This window comes from Mobula hypostoma, chromosome X2 (genome assembly GCF_963921235.1).
Source record: "Mobula hypostoma chromosome X2, sMobHyp1.1, whole genome shotgun sequence".
Lineage (NCBI taxonomy): Eukaryota > Metazoa > Chordata > Chondrichthyes > Myliobatiformes > Myliobatidae > Mobula > Mobula hypostoma.
The window spans coordinates 6,202,969-6,211,708 of NC_086129.1; the positions used below are offsets into that span (position 1 = coordinate 6,202,969).

The 8,740-nt window shown below is 45.6% G+C and overlaps 1 pseudogene; it reads left to right on the plus strand.

The window, feature by feature from the left end:
- Nucleotides 1-974: 974 nt before the first annotated feature.
- On the plus strand, nt 975-8,215 carry LOC134340725 (gastrula zinc finger protein XlCGF57.1-like; annotated as a pseudogene).
- The last annotated feature ends 525 nt before the right edge of the window (nt 8,216-8,740 follow it).

Sequence of the window (8,740 nt, forward strand, 5' to 3'; positions counted from 1 at the left end):
GGTGAAGGAGGACAAATACCTGGGTGTTCGCCTCGGCAAGAGATGTCCAACTGGAAAACCAACACCAAGTCTGTTTAAAAGCAGGGGATGAGCAGACTCTATTTTCCATGGAAGCCGAGATCCTTGAACACGTGAGGCAGGATATCGCAGATATTTTACCAGTCTGTTGTAGCGAGTGCAGTCTTCTTCGCTGCTTTACGTTGGGAAAGACTAAATAAACTCATCAGAAAGGGTGGATCCATCCTTGGCCACAACCCGGACTCTTTCGAGTGAGTGGTGGAGTGGATGACACTGATCAAACTGTTATCGATTATGGACAATCCGGAACATCCTCTCCATGACCTACTGAATAGGCAGCAAAGCCTCCGACCCCTTTTCAACAAACTCACTCAGCTCCGCCCTCACAAGGATCGTAACAAAAATCTTCTGCGACAGGTGAACACACATCATAGTTCAATAGTCTCTGCATTGTTGTTTCATACATTATTATTGCACACTGATACAGTGTTATTGTGTATATTATTATTCTGTAGTTTATTTTCAGTAAAGTCTGCCCGCTGCTTGCTGTGCTTTTAGATGTTGCTGCTGAAACGAATGAATTTCCCACTGGGAATCAATAGAGTATTTATTATTATTATTATTATTATTATTCTCCAGCCCTTTATCTCTCAACAATCAACTTCCCAGCTCTTTACTTCACTCCTCCCCCTCTCCCGGTTTACCCTATCACCTCACCTGCCCCACATTCTGACTCCCTCCCTTCCTTTCCAGTGCTGAAGAAGGGTCTGGGTCTGAAAGGCCGACTGTTCACTTCTCTCCATAGTTGCCGTCTGTCTCCCTGACTTTCCCCCAGCATTTTCCGTCTGTTGTTTTGGATTTCGGCATCTGCAGATTTCCTTCTGTTTGCTCACACGCGCATGCGCAGAGGAATGAGGTAATCCCAAATATCGCGCATGCGCTCAGTAGACGAGAGGCTCACAAAGACCGGCCGCAGGTAGGAGGGGTCTCCGGTGGGGAATTAATCAGCGGCGTCTGAAACGTGATTGACGGGCTATTACTGTGAGCTCCTGGCGCACTGGTCCTGCACCCCAGGACAGCCCCGGTCCGTTCCCTCTTTCTCAGCCCCACGATCCGTACCCAGTGCCGCCAGGCTTTCGGCTGATGAGCGGTGGGCCGCCGCCGTTTCTGCTGCGCATGCGCATCGCTGGATCGTTCGGTGGCTGACAGACAGGTTTCTGGTTCGTGGGGCCTTCTGGGTAAAGAGGCAGCCATGGATGATACTACCAAGTGTTGTTCCCGTACAGTCGAAGGAAATGGGAGCGAATGTATCTCCCAAACACTGCCGTGTTTCAGCTATGTAAATCCGAGGATTAGTAACTCGGAACAAAAATGTAGTTCCCAGTTAACCTCGGTTGAAGAGTTCACCTTCCAGTCAGTGAAAATGTCAATTTGAGCTGCATGGAAATAAAACCTTCCGTCAGATTTAGTTCTCTCTGAGTAAATAACGATATGAAACACCTTTGCCTCGATGACAAGTGACTTGTGGCTTTTACATCACAAAAGTGCCGCAGTCCAATGTGAATCGCCACTGCCTTCCACTTTAAATTCATTGGCATTGCCATCGATGGGTTCATCACTGTCAATCGGCTGGTGGGAGGGTATCTGAGTAATTGGTAAATCTCCAGGATCATACATGTAGAATCAAGTGCTCTTTGTAGTCTTGTGGAACATGACCAGAACTTGAAATAATACCAAAGGACAGAGGCATATTGAGCCAAGTCTTAGGTTGATTGAAGTCAGAAATAGCGCATTCTCACACAGACAGGAATACAGTCAGAGAATTTGATGGTCAGTCAGAATGTCTGATCCGTGCCTTGTTCGAAGATGATTGTATATAGAAACATAGAAATCTACGATATATTACAGGCCCTTCGGCCCACAGTGTTGTGCCGTCCATGTAACCTATTCGAGACATTTTTCTGCTTTGGATTTCCCAACCACATTGCACTCTGTTTTCCCGAGCTCCATGTACATATCTAACAGTCTCTCAAAAGACTCCATGGTATCTGCCTCTACCATCATCACTGGCAGTGCATTCCATGCACCTACTACTCTCTGTGTGGAAAACCTACCTCTGACATCCCCCTTGACCCTACTTCCAAGCACCTCAAAACTATGCCCCTCGTGTTTGCCATTTCAGCCCTAGGAAAAAAGTCTCTGGCTATCCACATGATCAGTGCCTTTCATCATCTTATACACATCTGTCAGGTCACTTCTCATCCTCCGTCGCTCCAAAGTTCACTCAACCTATTCTCATAAGGCATGTTCTCCATTCCATGTAACATCCTTGTAAATCTCCTCTGCAGTCTTTCCGTAGTATCCACATCCTTCCTGTAATGAGGTAACTGAACTCAAGACTCTAAGTGGGTTTAAAGAAGGTCTTATATAGCTGTAACATTACCTCACTGATCTTGAACTCAGTTCCATGGTTGATGAAGGCCTTCTTAACAACATTGTCAATCAGCACTGCAGCTTTGAGTGTAAAATTGACATAGACCACAAGATCTCGCTGATCCTCCACATTCCCAATAGTCCCGACATAATATTGTGTTCTGTCTTCAGATCTGATGTACCAAAATAAGCCACAGTACAGTTAACTGGGTTGAACTCCATCTGCCAGTTCTGCAACCTATCTGCGTCCTGCTGTAACCTCTGGAGAACTGTCCACACTCTTCACAACATCCTCAACTTTTGTGTCATCAGCACCCTTCTACTTCCTCATCAAGATCATTTATAAACATCACAAAGAGAAGGAATCTCAGAACACAGCCCTGCAGAACACCACTGGTCACCGTCCTCCATGCAGTATACAAACCATCTACAACCACCTTTGGCTTCTGTGGGCAAGCCAATTCTGGATCCACAAAGCAAGGTCTACTTGGATCCTTGCCTCATTACTTTCTGAATGAGCCTCACATGAGGAATCTTATCAGAAGTCTCACTGAAAGCCATGTATACTACATCCAATGCTCTACCTTCATCAGTGTGTTTTGTTACATCCTCAAAGAACTCAATCAGGTTCGTAAGGCATGATCTGCCCTAGACAGAGCCATGCTGACTATCCCACATCAGATTATGCTTCTACAAATGCTCATAAATCCTGCCTCTCAGGAGCTTCTCCAACAACTTGCCCTGCACTGAAGTAAGAACCACTGGTCTGTAATGTTCTGGCTGATCTCTACTCCCTTTTTTGAAAAGGGAAAAATGTCTTCGAACCCTCTATTACTTTTCCTCTCCCTATTGATATGCAAAGATCATCGCCAGAGGCTCAGCAATTTCCTCCCTCAGTTCCCACAGTATCCTGGGGTATATCTCAAGTTGAGTACCCCCAACTTGTGTTGAAATTGGTAAAATTGTGATGCCAGAGCTCACATTCAGAGGAAATCATACAGAAACATGTAAAATTATGGAAGGAATAGATAAGATAAAGGCAGGATGGGTGACTTCAATCTACATGTAGACTGGGTGAACCAAATTGGTAAAGGTGCTGAGGAAGAGGATTTCTTGGAATGTATGCGGGATGGTTTTTTGAACCAACATGTCGAGGAACCGACTAGAGAGCAGGCTATTCTGGACTGGGTTTTGAGCAATGAGGAAGGGTTAATTAGCGATCTTGTCGTGAGAGGCCCCTTGGGTAAGAGTGACCATAATATGGTGGAATTCTTCATTAACATGGAGAGTGACGTAGTTAATTCAGAAACAAAGGTTCTGAACTTAAAGAGGGGTAACTTTGAAGGTATGAGACATGAATTAGCTAAGATAGACTGGCAAATGACACTTCAAGGATTGACGGTGGATATGCAATGGCAGGCATTTAAAGGTTGCATGGATGAACTACAACAATTGTTCATCCCAGTTTGGCAAAAGAATAAATCAAGGAAGGTAGTGCACCCGTGGCTGACAAGAGAAATTAGGGATAGTATCAATTCCAAAGAAGTAGCATACAAATTAGCCAGAGAAAGTGGCTCACCTGAGGACTGGGAGAAATTCAGAGTTCAGCAGAGGAGGACAAAGGGCTTAATTAGGAAGGGGAAAAAAGATTATGAGAGAAAACTGGCAGAGAACATAAAAACGGACTGTAAAAGCTTTTATAGATATGTAAAAAGGAAAAGACTGATAAAGACAAATGTAGGTCCCCTGCAAACAGAAACAGGTGAATTGATTATGGGGAGCAAGGACATGGCAGACCAATTGAATAATTACTTTGGTTCTGTCTTCACTAAGGAGGACATAAATAATCTTCCAGAAATAGTAAGGGACAGAGGGTCCAGTGAGATGGAGGAACTGAGCGAAATACATGTTAGTAGGGAAGTGGTGTTAGGTAAATTGAAGGGATTGAAGGCAGATAAATCCCCAGGGCCAGATGGTCTGCATCCCAGAGTGCTTAAGGAAGTGGCCCAAGAAATAGTGGATGCATTAGTGATAATTTTTCAAAGCTCGTTAGATTCTGGACTAGTTCCTGAGGATTGGAGGGTGGCTAATGTAACCCCACTTTTTAAAAAAGGAGGGAGAGAGAAACCGGGGAATTATAGGCCGGTTAGCCTAACGTCGGTGGTGGGGAAACTGCTGGAGTCAGTTATCAAGGATGTGATAACAGCACATTTGGAAAGCGGTGAAATGATCGGACAAAGTCAGCATGGATTTGTGAAAGGAAAATCATGTCTGACGAATCTCATAGAATTTTTTGAGGATGTAACTAGTAGAGTGGATAGGGGAGAACCAGTGGATGTGGTATATTTGGATTTTCAAAAGGCTTTTGACAAGGTCCCACACAGGAGATTAGTGTGCAAACTTAAAGCACATGGTATTGGGGGTAAGGTATTGGTGTGGGTGGAGAATTGGTTAGCAGACAGGAAGCAAAGAGTGGGAATAAACGGGACCTTTTCAGAATGGCAGGCGGTGACTAGTGGGGTACCGCAAGGCTCAGTGCTGGGACCCCAGTTGTTTACAATATATATTAATGACTTGGATGAGGGAATTAAATGCAGCATCTCCAAGTTTGCGGATGACACGAAGCTGGGTGGCAGTGTTAGCAGTGAGGAGGATGCTAAGAGGATGCAGGGTGACTTGGATAGGTTGGGTGAGTGGGCAAACTCATGGCAGATGCAATTTAATGTGGATAAATGTGAAGTTATCCACTTTGGTGGCAAAAATAGGAAAACAGATTATTATCTGAATGGTGGCCGATTAGGAAAAGGGGAGGTGCAACGAGACCTGGGTGTCATTATACACCAGTCATTGAAAGTGGGCATGCAGGTACAGCAGGCGGTGAAAAAGGCGAACGGTATGCTGGCATTTATAGCGAGAGGATTCGAGTACAGGAGCAGGGAGGTACTACTGCAGTTGTACAAGGCCTTGGTGAGACCACACCTGGAGTATTGTGTGCAGTTTTGGTCCCCTAATCTGAGGAAAGACATCCTTGCCATAGAGGGAGTACAAAGAAGGTTCACCAGATTGATTCCTGGGATGGCAGGTCTTTCATATGAAGAAAGACTGGATGAACTGGGCTTGTACTCGTTGGAATTTAGAAGATTGAGGGGGGATCTGATTGAAACGTATAAGATCCTAAAGGGATTGGACAGGCTAGATGCGGGAAGATTGTTCCCGATGTTGGGGAGGTCTAGAACGAGGGGTCACAGTTTGAGGATAGAGGGGAAGCCTTTTAGGACCGAGGTTAGGAAAAACTTCTTCACACAGAGAGTGGTGAATCTGTGGAATTCTCTGCCACAGCAAACTGTTGAGGCCAGTTCATTAGCTATGTTTAAAAGGAAGTTAGATATGGCCCTTGTGGCTACAGGGGTCACGGGGTATGGAGGGAAGGCTGGGTTCTGAGTTGGATGATCAGCCATGATCATAATAAATGGCGGTGCAGGCTCGAAGGGCCGAATGGCCTACTCCTGCACCTATTTTCTATGTTTCTATGTTTCTATGAAAGTTGTTTCCACTGGTAGATGAGACGAGAACTAGAGGACATTGTCTCAAAATTCGGGTAAATTGGGATGGAGATGAGGAGGAACTGCTTTTCCCAGAGAGTGGTGGATCTGTGGATTTCTCTGCCCAATGAGGGAGTGGAGGATTCCTCAGTAAATATATTTAAGACAAGATTGGGTAGATTTTTGCATAGTTGGGGAATTAAGGGTTATGGGGAGAAGGCAGTCGGTGGAGATGAGTCCATGACCAGATCAGCCATGATCTTATTCAATGGCAGATCAGGCTCTAAGGGCCAGATGGCCGACTCCTGCTCCTATTTCTTTTGTTCTGATGTTCTCACCACAGACTAAAACCTCTCCTGAAATATTGTCCTTCACCAATTGATGCCTTTTGCAAATATTTTTGCAGGTTTGAAATTGCAGAGCACTTGTGTACGGGAATCTTAAACACAACAAAACATCAGTTTTTCTGTCTCTGTCTGGATATTTAAGGAGTAACCAAATATTTTCTTTGCAACGCCAACACATCTGTTGTCGATCCTTGGAGATGAAGAAGTATCTCATCCCAGCTGGTAAATGTATTCTGTCTCTGAAATAAAGTTTTCTGTTTTAACTCTGTGTAATTCACTAGAACCAGGAGCTGAGAACACACCAGGATTTGTTCACTGGAGATCAGTTCTCAACTGCACTGATTGTACAAGGCATTCAAACGTCTGACTTTCTGAATTGCCAGAGAATTGATCATAGTGAGATATCATTCTCCTTCTCTAGTGTGGGAAGAGATTCACTCACAGGCTACCCGCAGACACGCCAGTGAGTTCACAGTGGGGAGAGGCCATTCACCCACTCTGTGTGAGGGAGGGGAACCACTCAGTCATCCAGTAATGAAGATACATCAGCAAGTTCACACCATAGTGAGATGCTCCACCTGTTCTGACTGTGGGAAGCCATTCTGTTATTGATGCAAAAGGTATATCAGAAAATTCACCAGTGAGAGGACGTTGACCTGTTCGGACGGTAGGAAGACATTCACACACTCAACCACAACACAGTGACACCAGTGAGTTCACACTGGGGAGAAGCCATTCACCTGCTCTGAATGTGGGAAAGGGTTCAGTCAGTCATCTCAAATGAACGAACATCAGCGAGTTCATACTGAAAAGATGCCGTTCACCTGCTCAGACTGTGGGAAGGGCTTCACTCACTCCTCCAAACTACAGAGACACCAGCGAGTTCACACTGGGGAGAAGCCATTCACCTGCTCAGACTGTGGGAAGGGATTCGCTCAATTGTCCAACCTACAGACCCACCAGCGAGTTCACACTGGGGAGAAGCCATTCACCTGCTCAGACTGTGGGAGACGATTCATTCAGTCAAATCACCTGCTACAACATCAGTTAGTTCACACTGGGGAGAGACCATTCACTTGTTCAGACTGTGGGAAGAGATTCCTTCAGTCATCTGACCTACTGACACACCAGCGAGTTCACACTGGGGAGAGGCCATTCACCTGCTCTAAATGTGGAAAGGTATTTGCTCGGTCATCTGTGCTGAAGGAGCATCAGCGAATTCACACTGGGGAGAAGCCGTTCACTTGCTCTGAATGTGGAAAGGTATTTGCTCGGTCATCTCAGCTCTTGAGACACCAGCAAATCCACTCTGGGGTGAAACCATTCCTCTGCTCAGAATGTGGGAAGGGATTCACCGATGCAGCTCAGCTGAAAGATCATCAGTTTGTTCACACTGTGGAGAGGCCATTCACCTGCTCAGACTGTGGGAAAGGATTCACTCGGCGTTCTCGATTACTGACACACCAGTTAGATCACACTGGGGAGAAACCATTCATCTGCTCAGAATGTGGGAAGAGATTCACCCATTCCGCTCAACTGAAGGAACATCAGCGACTTCACACTGGGGAATGGCCATTCACCTGCTCTGAATGTGGGAAGGGATTCACTTGGTCATCTCGACTGAAGGTGCATCAGCGAGTTCACACTGGGGAGAAACCTTTCAGCTGCTCTGAATGTGGGAAGGGATTCACTGAGTCATCCAAACTTGTGAGCCACTACCGAATTCACACTGGGGAGAAACCGTTCACCTGATCAGATTGTGGGAAGGAATTCACTCGGTCATCTGAGTTTAAAATACATCAGCAAATTCACACTGGGGGATGCCATTCTCCTGTTCTGAATGTGGGAATGGATTCACTCAGACAACTCAATTAAGACTGTAAGATATAGGATCAGAAGTCGGCCATTCGGCCTTTCGAGGCTGCTCCGCCATTTAGTCATGGGCTGATCCAATTCTCCAGTCATCCCCACTCCCCTGCCTTCTCCCCATACCCTTTGATCCCCTGGCTAATCAAGAACCCATCTCTCTCTGTCTTAAATGCACCCAATGACTTGGCCTCCACAATTGCATGTGGCAACAAATTCCACAAATTTACCACCCTCTGACTAAAGTAAGTTCTCCTCATCTCTTTTCTAAATGGATGTCCTTCGATCCTGAAGTTTTGCTCTCTTGTCCTAGACTCACCTACCATGGGAAATAACTTTTGCATATCTAATCTGTTCCGAGCTTTTAAAATTCAGAATGTTTCAATGAGATTCCCCTCCCGTACCCTCCCCCCCCATTCCCCTGAACTCCAGGGAATACAGCCCAAGAGAAGACAGATGCTTCTCGTATGTGTAACGCGCTGCAAGGTTTCACTGCTAATGTAATGGCTTCTTTGTAATGTTCACTGCTGAAGT